The sequence below is a fragment of the Chiloscyllium plagiosum genome, unplaced genomic scaffold, assembly GCF_037043375.1.
Source record: "Chiloscyllium plagiosum isolate Xiang-an unplaced genomic scaffold, Cpla_swu_hap1 HiC_scaffold_48, whole genome shotgun sequence".
Lineage (NCBI taxonomy): Eukaryota > Metazoa > Chordata > Chondrichthyes > Orectolobiformes > Hemiscylliidae > Chiloscyllium > Chiloscyllium plagiosum.
In genome coordinates, this window is record NW_028270186.1 from 25,700,477 (window position 1) to 25,718,229 (window position 17,753).

The following is a 17,753-nucleotide window of genomic DNA, read 5'->3' on the forward strand; positions in this document are numbered from 1 at the left end:
TTCATTACCATTTCCAAAATAGGATAATAGATCATAAATCAACTCTTAATGTCACTGAGTCTAGGAAACTGTTACTTCTGACCTGGTCCAGCCGGCATGTGAATCCAGACCCTGAATAATGGGGTTGCCTCTGAACCATCTTCTGTGCAGTTAGAATGGATGACAAATGCTGCCCCAGGAAGTGATGCCATGATCCCATGAACAAACAAAATAAATCCGATCACTGTGGTTACCTGTGAACTCGCCGGTGTTTCATCAAGCTGGATATCTGAGTGAATTTCTTCCCACACTGAGAGCAGGTGAATGGCCTCTCCCTGTTGTGTATTCACTGGAGTACAGTGAGGCTGAATAATGTCCTGAACCCAATCCCAGAATGAGAGCACCTGAATGGTCTCGCACTGCTCTCCTGTGACCGGGAGAGATGTAGACACTATCCCAGGGTATGGTGGGTAAAGATATCTCCAAAAGGGATCTAGTGAGAGTAGATCAAGACAAACTGTTCACATGCATGAAAGAATCAATAATGAGGAGGCACCGCTGTAAAGGGATTGACAAAAGAAGCACATGGGACATGAGACAAAATGTTTTCATGCAGAGAAAGTTTATGGTCAGGAATGCACTACCAAAGAGTGTGGTGGAGTCAGGTACAATGAAGAGGATAGAATTGAACAGTCATTGGAAGAGGATGAATGGGAAGGTTTATGGGGTAAAGGCAGAAGAATAGCATTCAGTGAGGTGATCCTTTGGAGAACTGATAAGCCAATCAGCCTCCTTTTGCACAGTAATAATTCTGTGAACAATTAATTCTGAGCCCTCTAAGGAAATATCAGGGCAGGGTTTGCAAAGAGGTCAGATTGAATGAGGGTCTTGGTGAACAAAAGTGAGACACAGATACAGAAAGGTTTTGGGATGGATTGAATCAAATGTTATCAATTTGCACAGCCACCAACATTACAGCAGTTACAAACAGGGGTGATCAAGAGCATGGAATAAGAGCAGCAACTAAATCCTAAACATTTATGCAGCTGAAGGGGGTGCTGGGTAAAGATAACACCGTTAGCGCTTATTTCATTCCAGACACACCAGCCAGGGAGCACATCCTTGCTGTATTTATCCCATCGAGCTCCTGAAGAATTTTGTTCATTTCAAGTGTTTCATTTTAGATACTCCAGAGAAGACAGTTTCATGCTCTGCAATCTCTCCTGCCAGGGCAATGCTGTTGTTAGAATTCAATTCACTGCGGCATGTTACTGGCTGCTTCATGGACTGGAACTGGCAATTGAGACTGTAAGGTTACTGTATAAAATATCTTCAATTGTATTGCCAGATTGCCGGACACATGAGCGGCTTTAAGAAAAATGACAACTTACGGGCATTGAGTGTCCATTGTGGGGGCATCCTGCTTAGATAAAATCTATTGATAATTGTTAGAATTGACTTGCACTGGCTCCGGTGAAGTGGTCGGAGCATTATGACTGTCATCGGAGCTGGCAACAAACTTCCCATGGATTAGAACTCGTACATGATAGAATAGGTGTGGGTCCTTCTTGTAAAGTTATTCAAAATGGTCCTAATTTACTTTCAGAAACAAGTGAGAGAAAGGCACATTACTGAGGTCATTGCATTAGTCCAAAATTAGAAATTCAGGAGAACTGAAGGGAGAGCTGGTGTTGGGAGTTGTATTAATGATATGGAGAAACTTTTTTTTTACAGAGAGAAAGTTCCACATGGGAAACTCAGCTTTAACATCACATCAACTGCAGAGTCGTCCAATTCCGCAGGTCCTGATCCTTATCGGTAATATGGAAAGGGAAAGCAGCATGCCTAGCCCAGAGAAATAATTCCTCTGCTCTGCATGCAGTTGAATATTTAACCGGTCATGTGATTTGCGAAGACACCAATGGGACGGGACCAGGGCTAGGGTATGTAAATGTGGGGACTGTGGGAAGGAATTCGCTTACCCCTCCCAGCAGGACACACACTGACACAGTCACACTGGGGAGAGGCCATTCACCTGCCCCACGTATGGGAAGGGATTTACTCAATCTTACAATCTGCTGAGGCACCAGAGAGGGCACAGAGGATATCGACCCTTCACCTGCTCCATGTGTGAGAAATAATTCATTCAAATCTCTCACCTGCAGAGACATCGGTGCATTCCCACTGGGGAGAGGCCATTCACCTGCTCAGTGTGTGGTAAAGGATACACTAGGTCCTCTGAAATGCTGAAACACCGAGCTCACTCTGGGGAAAGGCCATTCACTTTCTCACAGTGTGGGGAGACATTCACTCAAATGCACTACCTGCAGTGACCCCAGAGAGCTCACTCTGGGGAAAGGCCATTCACTTGCTCCCAGCGTGTGGGGAGAGATTCACTCAAATGCATCACCCCCCGAGACACCACTGAGCCCACACGGGACAGGCCATTCAGATGATCAGTGTGTGAGAGGGGATTCAGTGATTCATCCCACCCCCTGAGACCCCAGCGAGCCCACACAGGGGAGAGGCCATTCAGATGCTCAGTGTGGAAGAGAGGATTCAATTATTCATCCTGTCCCCTGAGACCCCAGCGCGTTCACACTGGGTAGGATCGTCACTGCGTGACAAGGGATTTGCTGAGTCTTCAACACGACTGAGAGCCCAGTGAGTGGACACAGGGAAGTGGTCATCCACCTGCTCCGTGTGGGGTAGAGTTCACACATCACTGCAGGACTCTGATTCTGATGTTACTGTCCATCAGAGTCAGGACTGGACTGTGTTCATGATGACACTGTTGGAGTATTGATGTTGTGGTTGTTAATCACATTAACTGGGCTGGAGTTGACTGAATTTATATTGCCACTTTCTGAACTTTGAGATGTCTATCTGGGCAGTGAGTCTCCACAAACAGCAATGTGACAATGAGAAGGGGCCATCCAATTTGATTTAAATTGTGATTGTAGCACTGCTGCTTCACAACATCAGGTATAAGGTCGGAGTCCAGCGTTGGCCAACGGCCTGTGTGGAGTTCCCACATTCTCCCCATGATAGTGTGGGTCCCCTCCCGGTGCCCTGGTTTCCTCCCACAGACTAAAGATGTGCAGGTTAGGTGGATCGGTCGTGCTAAATTGCCCATAGTGTCGAGGATTGTGTAGACTAGTGGATCAGCCATGGGAAATGCAGTGTTACTCTGGATTGCTCTGGGTGGGATGCTCTTCGGATGGTTGGTGGGATTTGATGGGCCAATGCTCTCCTTCCACACTGTAGGGATTCTACTCTATGATTGAGGATAAAGGCTACACAGCAGGGTGTCCTTGGAGAAGGAGCATGTGGTGTGTATCAGTGCTCTTGATGCCTTTAGATAGAGGTGGGCACCCCTTTATCTCCAGCGCTGCCCCCTCACCCCCAACTCTACTTTGATTACGTCCTTTCCCACTCTGCCACTTGTAGTGGTTTGCTTTGCCCATAATGGGCTTTGTTTATAAATATTCAATTGGTTATTCAGGTGGTTTACTGCTATAATGGCAAAATGATGATTTTGATGGTGGGAAGGTTGCTGTGATAACATTTCTGGGTCGGAGAAATGGGGAAAAAAGAAAACTCCACAGCTCACACAACGAGAACTGAAAAGCAGTTAAATCAAACCAAAGGTTCCGACGGGGGGGGGGAATATCTCCTGGAGTTTGAGAAACTGGAAAGTGATGGTGTCCGGGAGTCGTCGGGATTTTGTTTTATACGGCGTTGAAATTTTAAAACTGTTATATTCAGAGCGTTTTGTTTCTTTTCTTTTTGTTTCATTTATCGTGGAATAAACTCGTACATGTTTTAAAACCAAATTTACAAACTTTGCATTAAAGACAAATGTTAAACAAAGTCCATCAAACCATCCCTCACTGAAAACTGATGTGGAAGTGCAATCTCCTGGAGAGTCCCTGTCCTGCCTACTCCTTCCTACCCGGGTTCCATGGTTACATACAGACCTGGGAGATAGGGGCAGGAGGGGGGCTTTCGGCTTTTCAATCCTGCGCCACCATTCAATGGGAAACAGCTGACCATCCAGCTCAGTCTCCTGTTCCTGCTGTGCTCCAATCCCCTTTGATGCCTTTACCTTTAAGAACTATATCTAAGTCCTCCTTTAGCTTCATTGCCTTTTGTTCCAGTGCCATTGCGGTGTTACTGTGTGGGTGTAGGCAGGGGTAATGTGATGCATGCACTCATCATCCATCATCATCCTGCAGTAACAATCAGGTTTCAGTAAATAGAGATAGAAACCATTTCCAGGATATGGGCATCACTGGCTCAGCCAGCATTTATTCCCCATCTCTAGTTACCCTTGACAAGATGGTAGTGAACTGCTGTCTCGAACCATTTGCAGTTCATTTGGCGCAGATAGACCGACAATGCTGTGAGGGAGAGTGTTGCAGGATTTTGGCCGATTGACTCTCAGTCTTTGGTTCGTCAAATGCTGGTTAACTTAATCACAATCTGCACATGATTTTGAGATTTCAGTCTGTGAATCTTCACAATCTAGCACCCTATATAAAGGAATATGTACAGGTTAGAAATTCAGAACAGGCAATTTTAGTTTCTCTGGAATATCTTTTTCCCAGTCTTTCCCTAAAGCTGTAACCCTGCAGCCCACTTACTCTCTCCCACCATTCTGACTCTGCTACCCCCTAATGTACACCCTCCCCATTCTCATGGAGTAACTGATAAACAGATCCATGCCACCACTTCCCGTCCCTGGTTAGATGCTGCACCCTTTCTGGGTTCACTTCCTTTCCCTTCAGTTGCTGCAAGTCAATAATGTAACAGCAGAATGAAACAAAAGGAAACAGACAGGGAGGTGGCAGATCCTGGACAGAAGAGGAACCTTCAGTCTGGGAGAATGGGTTAGATCATCCTTGGTTTCCCATTGGTCGATTCCCAGCATTATGACGCATTGGGGATGGAACTTGGTCCCACGTGGGTGTGGTGACACCTTAATTCCCCGGCAGATCAATACTAAAAGCTGATATGTTACTCCTCCAGCCAATCACAGTGTGAAGTACTTTCCGCTCGGTACCCCAAAGCACATGCTCCAAAGCCCACCCACATTCTGTACATGGACAGTGCCGGGTTTCCCCACTCACGTGTGGTCCCTGCCTCAGGGATTGTGGGAGTTGTAGCCCCCAGGAGGCTACTTGAGCCCTGTCTCTGGAAAGTGAATGAAAAGTGTGGGCTGGAGGGTGTTGTCTATCAAATCCCCATTCACACACACAGGACATATGGGCTGTCATTGGGTTTCACTGAGACATTCGTTTCCACGACCTGATTTCTGACGTGAGGAATATAGATTCAGCAAATTGGGTGATAGAGAGGTTAATAAGGAGGAGCAGAGTTTAAGCAGAGGTAGCTGAGTGGTTAGCACTGCTGCCTCACAGCGTTAGCGATCTGGGTTTGATTCCAGCCTTAGGCGACTGTGTGGAGTTTACACATTCCCCCCCATGTCTGTACGAGTTTCCAACCGTGCTCCAGTTTCCTCCCATAGCCCAAATATGTGCAGATTAGGTGGATTGCCCATGTTAAATTTCGCAGTTTCCATGCATGTGCTGTTTAGGCAATTAGCCACGGGAAATGCAGGGTTACAGGGAATGGGTGGGTCTGAATGGGAGGCTCATCATTGGGTTGGTGTGGACTCTGCACTATAAGAACTCTATTGTATTCTCATGAAGGAGAATGTACCTAACTCAATGTGTTGTGAATCTGTGGAATTCCCTATTCAAAATGCGGTGGATGCCAGAACAATGAGCAAATTTAATGAAGAGATACAGATTTTTAATTTTCAATGAGTTGAAGGGTGAGATAGAGCAGGCGGGAAAATCCAGCTGAGACCGAGGTGAGCTCAGTCATCATGGTATTAAATGGTGGAGCTGGTTCAAAGGGCTGCATTCCCTCTCCTGTGCCCAGTGCTTATCTTCTTACGTTAATAACTGGAAAGCTGAATCCAAAAATCACCACCTTCGCCAAAGGAGATTTTCGGGAAAAGTAGGATAGTCAGGGGGATTAGCATTTCAAACTTAGAAGATGAGGAAGCGTGTAGGAGATAATGATTTTGCAATTTTAAACTGAGGGGAGACAGTGATTTATGGTTTTTGATTGTGTAGTAAATTCACACCGTCCAGAATACTCTGTTGTGAATATCTATCCTGTACTTTATTACAAAGCCAAGGTCTCTGACAATGAAAACCAAAACACCCAGGTAACATCGTCTCACCTCGTAATCTGATAAAAGACTTGTGATAAATATGGTCAAATTTAGAATACAGTTGGAAAGCGGGAAGATTAAATCCAATACAGATTCTGTGCTTAAACAAAGGAGACTACAATAAGATGAGACAGGAGTTGGCTAATGTAGACTGGTAGCAAAGACTTTACGGTGGGACAGTTGACGGACAGTGGAGGAATATCAAAGAATTTTTTCAAACTGCTCAGCAAAAGTATATATTAGTGAAAAGGAAGGACTGTAGGAAAAGGAGTAATCTGCCATTGATGGCTAAGGAAATAAGGGAGTCTATGAAATTGAAATAGAAAGCATACAAATTGGCAAAGACCAAGGAGAAACTAGGAGATGAGAAAAACTTTAAAGATCAACAGAAAGCTAGATGGGATTGGGGGAGAAAAGTGATGAGTAGCTATCCCCAGGGACAGAATAGCAGTTTACACTGCGAGAGGGGAACCTATTGTGTGGGGAACATATGGCCTCTGTAATTGTTGAAGCACTTAACCGTTACCATAGAGATAATCCTGATCAAGTTAAAAATCACAGCACACTCCAAAAGCTTGTACTTCTAAATAAACCTGTTGGACTATAACCTGGTGATGTGTGGTTTTTAACTTTGTCCACCCCGTTCCAACACCGGCTCTTTCACATCAGAATCCTGACAGACAGCCCCACTGAAACTGAAGTGCCTGTCAGATACCTGACTGAGCCATAGGGGCGTGGGGGAGGGGTTTTGTGGTTTAACCAATCAGTGCTGGGCTGAACTCAACTTTTAAACTGCCATTGCCATGGAGATAATACTGAGAGACAGCGTCCATTCAAAACCACAAACCACAAAGGTATAAGAATGGGAGTGGCACATCGGACAGGCGGGGAGTTACCTGATGCTGCCTGGAGGTGTTCTGCATGTACACTATCCAGGTAACTGCCATGTCTCATTAATAAAGACTCAAAGAAGACCTCTCAGAGTTCTGTGCCCAGTTATTCCTATCCAGCAGGGTTCAGGAAGTCTTCACAGCAGTCAGTCTTCACAGTGGAGAACACGAAGAACATGCCAGTAAATGATAAGGAAACTGAGGAAGGTGAGGAACAAGAAACAACCATTATCACGAAAGTGTTAGAGCTGGGCAAGTTAATGGAGCTAAAGGTAGACAAGACTCGTCGCTCAGATGGAATACATCCCAGGTTGCTACCAGAGATAGCGGGAGAAATAGTAAATATACTTAGAGTCAGAGTCCTACAGCAGAGACAGGCCTTTGGCCCAAACTGGCCAATACTGACTAGAATGTCCATCCACGCTAACCCCATTTCCCTGCACTTGACCCATCTGCTTCTGACCCTTTCCTATCCATGTATTTGTCCAAATGTCTTTTACATGTTGTTAATGTACCCACCTCAAGCACTTCCACTGGCAGCTCAGTCCATATACATACCACCCTCTGTGTAAAACATGTGCCCCTCAGGTTCCCTTTCATAATTTCTCCTCTAACCTTAAACTGATGCCCTCCACTCCTTGATTCCCTGGGAAAAAGATTGAATGCATTCACCTTACCCAGGCCTCTCATGGTCTTATACACTTCCAGAAAACATTCCCCCTCTGTTTCCTCTGCTCTAAACAAAAAAAAAAATCCTCGCTTGTCCAACCTCTCCCTTTAACTCAGACCCCTGAGCCCTGGCAAAAATTCTTGTAAATTTCTTCTGCACTTTTTCCAGTTTAATAACTGAAACCTACACTGCACTCATCACATTTCCAGTGTTTCCCCACGGCGCTGGAACTGACGTGACAACGCCAATGGATTACAAGCCACGATCGATAATCAACTCCTTTACAACAATCCCGTTTTCATAGCATTTTCCATACTGCAGGCATCCTTGTGTCTTTCTGGTTGCATGATTAATTAAAACTTTGTCCTCATACAAAACAAATCTGTAGCTTAATCGTTCCTGGGAAATGTGCCATGTTTTTTCAGACTTTTAACAACAAATGAACTCTTTCTCCACAGTCACCACGCTAACATGGACTTGGCTGTGTCTCAGTACTTTTTCCAGACACACTGACATTTGAAATATTCGCCCATGGACAGAATACACACCTTTCCTTCCACATGAAAAGGCCAAATGATATTCAGATCGGCACGGATCAAGTAACTATCAAAACTGAACAGGAAGTTCAATTTGAATTTCTCATCCACAAATCCGCCCTTTCAGAACCCTACAACAGAGAAAACAGGTCACCACCGTTAACACAGGATGGAAATTCATAAGACAGTGATAGTATTAAATTGTAGTTTCTTTGCTCCCCCAAAGCTTTAAATCTCAGTCTCACAATTGCTCTCTTCTGTGAACTGAAATCCAAACCAATCTCCTCACCATTTTTCCTCCACACCCAGTTCTCAGACACTCTCTCTTCTCTTTGAAATCAGCTTCCTAGCTCCTGCCTGCAGACTAAGAACCAAAAAAAGGTTTCCTCCCACAATCCAAATATGCGCAGGTCAGGTGAATCGGCCATGCTAAATTGCCCACAGTGTTAGATGCATTAGTCAGAGGGAAATGGGTCTGGGTGGGTAACTCTTCTGAAGGTTGGTGTGGACTGGTTGGGCCGAAGGCCTGTTTCCACACTGTAGGAAATCTAATCAAATCAAATCAATGAGTCTGACTCGGAGCCTCCTGGATGTTGGTGAATCCTTCCCCCACCTCCCAGGTTTCCTTCCTGGTCAGAACCAAACTGATATTTCTTTTCCCCAGTCTGGAACATTTTATTTATTTCCCCCACACGGACCCTCTGATGAGAACCATCCTGCACACACTGGCCAAGTCATATCTGATTGAACTAAGATGAACCAAATTAGAACTTTCATTGCAGGCCCATCTGTGTTCCTTTCCATAACATTCCTGAATCTTCACACGAGTTCTGATAACTTTCTGCAAAATGCTTCCCCCACTGATAGCCGACCACTTACACATTACAGATTACATTACAGTGTGGAAACAGGCCCTTCGGCCCAACAAGTCCACACCGACCCGCCGAAGCGCAACCCACCCATGCCCCTACATTTACCACTTACCTGACACTAACGGGCAATTTAGCATGGCCAATTCACCTGACCTGCACATCTTTGGACTGTGGGAGCAAACTAGAGCACCCGCAGGAAACCTACGCAGACACGGGGAGAATATGCAAACTCCACACAGTCAGTCACCTGAGGCGGGAATTGAACCCGGGTCTTTGGCGCTGTGAGGCAGCAGTGCTAACCACTGTGCCACTTGTCATGATATCAGGGCAGGGGCCATTTCCCTGGGTCCTGTTCCCAGAGGGAGGAAACTGCGAATGACAGATTAATCCCATACACGCACAGCCTCCCTCCTGGCACTGACCCGCCCTGCACATACACCAACAATTGGCCAGCACTGCGCACGTGCACTGTCTCCCCTCCTACAGCACATGCTCCAGATCACACACGAAGCTGGATGATTGACAGCAGCTGCTGCCCAATAGGGTGGAGGGGGCAGGGCTGGAGATTGTAAACAATGAATGAATGTGGAGGGGACTGGGGGATGGACAGGTCAGAGAGGGACAGGATCAGTGCAGCAGTAGGAGGGGACCCTGGACAAAGTGAGCAATGGGAGAGAGAGTCTGACAGGAGAGAAACTACCGGAAGGTTCTGTTTAGAGTCTCAGGTAGGGACAGCTGGGAGACAATATGGCCTGGCGGCTTGGGCATGTTTTCCAATCAGCCTTTTCAAAGATGCTGTTACTCAACTCTGAGCCCGATCCTTCTGGTTCAGAGGTAAGGACACTACCACCATTTCCTGGTGGGCTAGTAGAAAGAAGGGAAGGTTTTCTCAATCTCTCTCACATGGAAACTCCATGAGCTCCTCCCACTTACTGTCTATGGTGGGGATGAGAGCGGGGTTAGGGATATAGGGACTGCCTTTCAAATGGAACTTACCTGTGTGGGTGATATTAACAAGACTCAACACAGTCACTAACATAAAGCTGGTGTACTTGAACTTTATCCAGAATATTAACACCCATAACTGGGTGACACAGATCCCAATGTACAGAGTTAAGTCCTGGATATTAATAATGGCTTTGTGTGTGAGAAATCACGTCTCATGAACTTGAGTCAATTTTTTTGAAGTAACAAAGAGGATTGATGAGGGCAAAGCAGTGGAAATGATCTACATGGACTTCAGTAAGGCGTTCAACAAGGTTCCCCATGGCAGACTGGTTAGCAAGGTTGATCTCATGGAATACAGAGAGAACTAGCCATTTGGATACAAAACTGGCTCAAAGGTAGAAGACAGAGGGTGGTGGTGGAAGGTTGCTTTTCAGATTGGAGACCTGTGACCAGTGGGGTGTCACAAAGTATCAGTGCTGGATCCACTAATTTTCATAATTTATATAAATGATTTGGATGCGAATATAGGAAGTATTGTTAGTAAGATGACACCAAAATTTGAGGTGTAGTGGACAGTGAAGAGGATTACCTCAGATTACAACGGGATCTTGATCAGATGGTTGAATGTGCTGAGGACTGGCAGATGGAGTTTAATTTAGATAAATGTGAGGTGCTGCATTTTGGGAAAGCAAATCTTAGCAGGAAGTATACACTTAATGGTAAGGTCCTCGGGAGTGCTGCTGAACAAAGAGACCTTGGAGTGCAGGTTCATAGCTCCTTGAAAGCAGAATCACAGGTAGATAGGATAGTGAAGAAGGTGTTTAGTATGCTTTCCTTTATTGGTCAGAGCACTGAGTATCGCAGTTGGGAGGTCATATTGCGGCTGTACAGGACATTGGTTAGGTCACGCTTGGAATATTGCGTGCAATTCTGGTCTCCTTCCTATCAAAACAATATTGTGAAAGTTGAAAGTGGCCAGAATAGTATTACAAGCATGTTGTCAGGGTTGGAGGATTTGAGCTACAGGGAGAGGATAAATACACTGTTTTCCCTGGAGCGTCAGATGCTGATGGGTGACCTTAGAGAGGTTTATAAAATCAGTAGGGGCATGGATAGGGTAAATACACAAGGTATTTTCCCTGCGGTGGGGAGGAGGCACGATGGGAGGTGGGAGACAGAGGAGGGAGACTGAGAGGGAAGGGTGACCGTTATTTTGTAGAGCTACAACACAACCCTGTTCCTGTTTTCTCCCTAACCCCTTCAATCTCTCTGAAGGGCTCAGAACAAGTGCACAGTCCCTGGAAAGTAGAGCTTCAGGGTGATCAAGTGCTGAAGGTTGCATTTGGGACGCTGACCTTTAAGGGTCTGTGCACTTATCAATAAATGGACCTGGGTTCGATTCCACTGTCCTGGATTCATGTCTGTGGCCACAGAGGCGCCTGTCTCTGACCCTGACTACAGCTCTGCCATTCTCCTTCCTCCCGTTCTGTGCAGCGGAGCTATCTGTGGTGTCATGAACCTGGCTGTTGCTGATTTCCCCTGAGAGTCCACCCCACCTGTTCCCCCCACCACCCCCCCCCGCCTTATAGAATCCCAAACGGTGCACAATATCTGTTTGAGAAGGGGAATGATGACTGGGGAGTCCTGCACTTCCTTCCTGAGCCTTTGACTTGATCTGATGGTCACCCATTCCCTTTCTGCCTAAGTAACCCTCACCTGCAGTGTGAGTAACTCACTGAACCTGCTGTCCATAACATTCTCAGTATTGCTCCACAGTGAGTTCACTCTCAGCTCCAGCTCTGAAAAGCAGTTTCCCAGTAGTTGCAGATGGGCAGTCTTCCTGCACACATTGCCGTCACGGACACAGGAAGTGTCCCTTATTTCCCACATTGCGCAAGAGGAGCACACCACTGGTCTGAGGTCTCCGATCACAATGTCTCTCTCGTTTCAGTTAGTTACTCCCATTAGGAGAATTTAAATGAGCTAGCAACCTTCCTTCTCTTCAAACATTTCCATTATAATCAAAAGCCCCTATCTTTACTTAAGCTGACATTTTATACTTTAAAAACTGTTTTTAAAAAAAAAACTCAGCAGGTATCTTACAACTTGGCTGTTCCCATTGAGATCATGTGAAGTTATGAATGGCCTGCACTAAAACTGAAGCTGTGGGTTCACATTCTCCCTGTCTCCCCTCGCTCGGTTTACCAGCAACTCCAAAACACTCTCATTGAGCCAAGCAGCACCCACAGTGCAGCCCTATCATTTTCATTGTCTACTCCCACCTACACTGCCCCAACCTCCAATGCATCTCAATGGGAGCTCAGGAACAGCATCTCATCTCTCAATTCAGCCCTTTGTAATCCCAGAGTCAACAAGGACTTCAGCAGTTTCTGAATGAATAGACAGTTGTCAGAACCTGGAACATTCCACCTGAAATGGTGCTGGAAATTGAGTCCATAAGGAATTTTAATGAGAAGTTTGCAGGAATTGAAAATAAGGAGTTTACAGATTAACATCATGAAGTGGGTGATTGGGTCTAAATCTGACAGTTCCTATAAAGAGACGAGGTGTAATTTGGATAAATCTGTGCTCCCTCTCAGGCCAATACCTCCTTCCACAGCTGCAGGGCCCAGAATTGAACACAAACCCCAAGGGTGATCCAACCACTAATTTGAACATCTTTCTGCTTTTTGTTTGAAATAAAAACCAGATACTTGCCCACAGACAGAACAGACACACCTTTCTCCTTCCACAGTTAAATGTCAATGGTATTCAGATCCTGATGACCCTGCTGATGATAGAAAAATGCTTTTGAGATCCCTGTCTCAATTATTCTCAATTAATATCCTATAAAATGAATTGACAAAACAAAACTCAGTCAGTGCAGGCTGAACAGTAAAGACAAATATTTCTCTTGTTATGTGTTTGATGTGTAAATGCTCCTCTTTCAATCACCCCGCCCCCACCCAGGAAGAGGACATGTCCATGTGCCTCGCTGTACCTTGCCCCCAATAAAGATGGCGGCCATAACTCAGGACCTATCACCGCCTGAGGGCCACAGCCATTTTCCCATTTGCTGTAAACGTGGGACCAAGAGTTTCTAATTCAGGCCTAACTACCTGTACAGAGTGTAATTAAACCCTCCCAGTCTAAACTGGATCCAACTCCCCTTTCCCGTTTCCTCTTCCTGCACACACCAAGGGTCATTCTAGGTCCAGTGACCCTTCCTCAGAACCGATGGCAGCTGGGAAAAGTAGAATACCTACAGTGTGGAAACAGGCCATTCGGCCCAACAAGTCCACACCCACCCTCTGAAGAGTTTCTCAACCAAGCCCATCCCCCGACCCTATTATTCTACACTTCCCCTGACTAATGCACCTAACCTATACATACCTGAACACTACGAGAAATTCTGCTTGGCCAATTCACCTAACCTGCATACCTTTGGACTGCAGGAAATAGGGGTATAAAGAGTAGATAATAGGTGAGGTCAGTGCCCAAAAGAAACAGTAACATTTGGAAAGACAAAGGAGTGGATAACAATCTAGTGGGAGGGTGCTTGGCTGTTAATGAAGGGCACAGGAACCTGTGTCTGGCAGCATCTCAGTGGAGGTGCTGGAAATGGCAGCTGATGATCTACGTTCTGCTACAAAAAAGACCCTAAACTTCCAGCTGCCTGCTACTTTAACACACGAGTCTGTTCCCTGGCCAACATCTGTCTCATGCTTACTGCAGTGTTCCAGTGAAGCTTGGTGCAAGCTGGCAGAACACTCCAGAACATACCAAAACACCCCGTATTTCAAGGACTGCAATTTCCCCTCCCATGTGGTCAACAATACTCTCCAGTGTATCTCCACCACTTCCCACACCTCTGACATTGAACCACACCTCTCCAACTGCAACAAGGATAGAACCCCCTAGTCCTCCCCTTCCACCCAGATACAACGCATCATCCTCCGCAATTCCACCACCTACAATCAGATCCCACCAGATATATTTTCCTCTCCATTCCTTTCAGCATTCCACAGAGACGATTCCCTGTGAATTCCCAGTCAGATCCATCCACCCTCCACTCCCAGCCCCTTCACTTGCCAATGCAAGAGGTGTAAAACCTGTGCCCACACCTCCCCCTCACCCCCAAAGGACCCTTCCACATCCAGCAGAGATTTTCCAGCACATCCAAACACCTCACCTATTACGGCCTTTGATTTCGGTGTGGTCTCCTCTCCACTGTGGAGTCAGGACACCAACTTGCGGAATGTTTCAGGGAACATTTCTGGGACACATCCACCAACCAACCCAACCATCCTGTGGCCGACCACTTCAACTTCCCCACCCACTCCGCCAAGGACATGCAAGTCCTGGGCTGCCTCCACCACCAAATCCCAGCCACCCGAAGCCTGGAGGAAGAAAACCTCATCTTCCACATTGGGACCCTTTAACCACAGAATCAAGGTTTCCTCATCTCCCCGCCCCTGCCTTATCCCAGATCCAACCCTCCAACTCGACACCACCCTCTTGAGCTGTCCCACCTGTTCAACTTCCTTTCCAATTATTCACTCCACCCTCTCTCCATTACCCTCCACCTACATCTACCTATTGCCTTCCTAGCTCCCTTCCCACCAACCCCACACATCCCTCTTATTTATCTCTCAGCCCTCTTACTACACCCCTCCCCCTCCAATCCCAGCATTCCTGATGAAAGGCTTATGCCCTAAACTCTTGCTCCTGGGATGCTACCTGACCTGCTATGCTTTTCCAGCGCCACACTTTAACGCAAGCTGGAAGAACAACACGTCATCTTCCACTTGGGGACCCTGCACACCTCTATCCCCAGTATCAAATTCAATAATTTTAGGTCCTGAACTCTTCAATGTCCTAGCGCCCTAGCCTCTTAACCCACACACCAGTCCTTGTTATCATATAGCCTGCCATTACACACTACCTATGCTTAGCCACTAACAGTCCCCATAAACAGCTATTTACCCTCCCCCTCCAACGCTCCCATCTCTTTCTTTGGACTCTATCACCACCTATCATTTACTCCTTAACTCCAACCTTCTGCATATAAACTGACATTTCTTTTCAGTCGCATCAGTTCTGAGGAAGGGTCAGCGGATCCAAAATGTTAACTCTGATTTCTCTTCACAAATACTGCCAGACCTGCTGAGCTTTACCAGTACCTTTTGGTTGTTGTGTGAGATTTACAGCATCCGCAGTTCTTTTGGTTCTAATTTACCAGGAATTTCTAATTCAGATCTAGCCGCCTAAAACCGTGTTTATAAACACTCCCAGTCCACACAAACACAATTTCTCTCCCAGTCTCTGCTGTCTCTCTCACTCCCTTCACACTCACTGAGTGCACCCCCACCACAGTGACACTGCACCTGCACAGTTCATGGTCAGGTGTTGGCCCACTGGACCCACCCCTCATTCACTCCCATTGTCTGGAGGATCACACCAACTCTCCTATTGGTCTGAAGCTGCCATCAATCACCCGGACCCCATTGTGACACGAGTTATGCGCTCCTCCCAGGATTATTGGAGGCTGAAGGGTGACCTTACTGAGGTTTATAAAATCATGAGGGGCACGGGTAGGATAAATAGACAATGTCTTTTCCCTGGGGTGGGGGAGTCCAGAACGAGAGGGCATAGGTTTAATGTGAGAGGGGAAAGATTTAAAAGGGATCAGAGGGTTAACTTTTTTCACAGCAGGTGGTGCGTGTATGGAATCTTCTGTCAGGGGAAGGGGTGGAGGTTGCTACAATTAGACCATTTAGCATCTGGATGGGTATATGTATTGGAAGGATGTAGTGGGATGTGTGCCACGTGTTGGCAAATGGGACGAGATTAGGTTAGGACATCTGGTCAGCATGGACTAGTTTGACCAAAGGGGTTGTTTTCATGCTGTACATCTCTATGGCTCTGCACTAGAATGAGCTTCAACATTCAGTGAAAGAGGGCAGTATCACAGTAGAGGGACTGGGGGCTATTCATCCCATTGGGGCTGTCCTCTCTCCCTCTGGAGATGGTGCCAGTCTGTCCCAACTCACCTCCCATTTGCCTGTATTCCTCCAAATCCTTCCTTAAAAGAAGCTAAATTGCAAATTTATTTTGACAATAATTACTGAATCTGCATCCAGCTGTCGTTCAAACTGATCCACATGCTTAGAACTTACGGAATAAAATAATGTTCACATTTTTAACCTGCATTATTTGCCAATTACTTTAAAGCAGTTACTAAAAATTATGACGTTAATAATTTCTCCATCTGTCTCTCTTTAAATTAAATATCTTGGAAAGAAATCTGCTCCTGGATGAAATCACTGCTTAACCTTCCGAGCTCCAAGGAGAATTATCCGACCTTCTCCTAACTCTCCACATAGAGATGACCTCATGGTTCCGGAACTCGATCCCTCTATTAAGAAAAGCTAAAACACTGTATGCCTTCTAAACAACCCCGTCAACCTGCGTGGCAACTTTCAAGGATCTGTGTATTTGGACACTCAGATCTCTCTGCTCATCTACACTACCAAGAATCATACCATTAGCCCAGTACTTTGCATTCCAGTTACTCTGACCAAAGTGAATCACCTCACACTTGTCTGCATTAATCTCCATTTGCCAGCTCTCAGCCCAGCTCTGCAGCTTATCCAAGTCTCTCTGTAACGTAGAGCATCCTTCATCACTATCCACAACTCCACCGACCTTAGTGTTGTCTGCAAATTTACTAACACACCCTTCTACGCCCTCATCCTGGTCGTTTATGAAAATGACGAACAGCAGTGGACACAACACTGACCCTTGCGGTACACCCCTGGTAACTGGACTCCAGGATGAACATTTCCCATCAACCACCACTCTGTCTGCTTTCAGCAAGCTAATCACTGATCCAAACTGCTTTATCTCCCACAATCCCGTCCTTCTGCATTTTGTACAATAGCCTATTGTGGGGAACCTTACCGAACGCCTTGCTGAAATCCATATACACCACATCAACCGGTTTACTCTCATCTACCTGTTTGATCACCTTCTCAAAGAACTCAATAAAGGTTTGTGAGACACGACCTACCCTTCACAAAACCGTGCTGACTATCCCTAATCAATTTACTCTTTCCTAGCTGATTATAAATCCTATCTCTTATAACCTTTTCCAACACTTTACTAACAACTGAAGTAAGGCTCACTGGTCGAGAATTACCAGGGTTGTCCTCTACTCCCCTTCTTGAACAGGGGAACCACATGTGCCATCCTCCAGTCTTCTGGCACTATTCCTGTAGACAATGACGATTTAAAGATCAATGCCACAGGCTCGGCAATCTCCTCCCTGGCTTCCCAGAGGATCCGAGGATAAGGCCACTGGGCCGGATGGGTTTTATCTATTTTCACACTCTGCAGGATTTCTAATAGCTCTTCCTTATGAACCTCAATCCCACCTAGTCGAGTAGCCTGTATCTCAGTAATCTCGACAACATTTTCGTTTTCTAAAGTGAATACAGTTGAAAAATATTCATTTAGTGCTTCCCCTATCTCCTCTGACTCCACATCCAACTTCCCACTACTATCCTTGATTGGCCCAATCTTATTCGTCATTCTTTTATTCCTTAAATA

At 46.0% G+C, this 17,753-nt stretch overlaps 1 long non-coding RNA gene across 3 annotated transcripts in view; it reads right to left on the reverse strand.

Annotated features, from left to right (window-relative positions):
- Positions 1-3,772: 3,772 nt before the first annotated feature.
- Positions 3,773-17,753, reverse strand: part of LOC148135761 (uncharacterized) — a 29,348-nt gene continuing 15,367 nt past the window's right edge. The window contains exons 4-7 of one of the 3 annotated variants that reach the window (XR_015754939.1): positions 12,861-12,930; positions 8,335-8,453; positions 7,123-7,314; positions 3,773-4,514 (exon numbers count right to left, since the gene is read on the reverse strand). This is a non-coding gene — a long non-coding RNA (uncharacterized LOC148135761). Of the gene's footprint in view, positions 4,515-7,122; positions 7,315-8,334; positions 8,454-12,860; positions 12,990-17,753 lie in introns of all 3 variants that reach the window. The other 2 variants (XR_015754938.1, XR_015754940.1) reach the window with 2 other exon arrangements.